Source organism: Pundamilia nyererei, unplaced genomic scaffold (genome assembly GCF_000239375.1).
Source record: "Pundamilia nyererei isolate P.nyererei 1_Seehausen unplaced genomic scaffold, PunNye1.0 scaffold00732, whole genome shotgun sequence".
NCBI lineage: Eukaryota > Metazoa > Chordata > Actinopteri > Cichliformes > Cichlidae > Pundamilia > Pundamilia nyererei.
The window spans coordinates 78,081-79,936 of NW_005188133.1; positions in this window are offsets into that span (position 1 = coordinate 78,081).

The following is a 1,856-nucleotide window of genomic DNA, read 5'->3' on the forward strand; positions in this document are numbered from 1 at the left end:
AAAGGGAAACTTAGCTGATGTTGTTTCATTTCACAGGAGAAGCGTGTGACCTCCAGCTTCCAACTATTCGTCGAAATATATTTAACTTCCACCTAAAAATAAGCTCATATTTATAGAGTAATTTGAATTACTTGACCACAGAAAACCCTCAATGCAAATTTACCAGGACTCTGTAGACCTCACTTGGAAACAGAGGTGTTAGAAACGTATGTAGGAATACGCGCCGTGAGTCACTATTTTAATTAATCACCTTTAAAACCTTTACTAGAAACAGCTGTCGGGAGTCCTTCAAAGCACCTGTTCAACAAACTCGCAAATAAAAGTAAGTAAAACTTTGTTGATCTAGCACCTTTCAAGATATAAAATCACAGAGTGCTTCGTAAGAGCCAACAATGGATACGAAAAAGAAAAACAACAGAAGTTAAAATAAAAGCGCATTTAAATGTTAACTTTGCTTGGAACGATTTTTAAATTAGACAGCTTGCTGAATTGGCAGAATCCATCCTGCTTTCTGTTCCAGTAATATTTGCAGCAAGCAGGAGTGAGTCAAGAGGGTGAAGGCTATTTTATTTTATACCCTAGTTTGGGCTGTTGACAAAATACTGGCATATAACATATTTTGGACATACGTTATATGCAGTTAAACTATTTAAATATTCCAATTTCTGAAATGGAAATCAATCGTTCATTTTTAAAGATCTATATTTTTTCTCTTTTGAATATTTGTAATTTCTCAGTAATGAGTCAAATATTGTTTATGTAATTACGTAATTAATCAATGGAATAATCAATACTGTAGTCAATGTACTGTAAATTTATGTACTGTTCTGTAATTTTGTTGTTATCTAGGGTTTCACTGTTCAGTGGAAGAGGATACATGATTCCAAATGGCTGCCGTCTGTAATTATATTGCTAATCTCTTTGGTAAGAGATCAACAGCTGTTAAACCAGTTGATTATCCACAGAAATAGAAGAGAAACAGTTACAGAATTTAAATTGATCCTTGATTATCTCCTTCTAGCCAACAAGTACCATGGGTTAGTAAACCAAGGAGCAACATGTTACCTAAACAGTGTGCTGCAGGTGCTGTTCATGACCAAAGACTTCAGAGAAGCTGTCAAAAGGTTTGTTAGAGAACTTAAAATATCAAATATTTATCTATATTTAAAGTGAATAAACACTGCAGCGAACATGTATTACCATGTGACTTTGATTGCTGTAGGAACCCTGGAAGAAGTCAGTATATTGATCACCCTCTTAACACTTTGTTTGATAACCTAAAGAAAAATACAACTTACACACATGATATCTGTTCAAAGCTGGACGTCAACCCAGGTACAGTAAAAATGATCACACACTTACAGAATCTGTTTGGAAAACTGCGTAAACTTACATGTTAATATTTTAGCTGTGTAAAATGATATGTAATTAACACTTACTTTATATTTCTGTTGATGTTCACAGTATATATCTTGTCCATAATGAGAGATCTGTTGTGGTTAGTACTATCTGAAGGCAAAGCTAAACTTCTTCACAAAAGTAAAGCTCGTTTACAGAAGATGATTTGCTGTGGAACTTATAAAGATAAAAACATTTATATAATGTTTTTGTTTTGTTTTTAAATTGTGAAAATAAAGTACTCCAACAAAGGGCATTAAGAAATAACTAAATTTATTTTAAAATACGTATTTTTATAAGTTACTCTTTATGTCTTGAACATACAAGCAATATCAACAACATACGTTGTTAAGGTTTTTTTTCTTGTTTGCTTGATATATTTCATGTCTTGAGAATATAATCAGGGTCAGTTTTGAATTCTTTCCTAAGTGTTTGCACCAAATTTTAAACTAATCTAT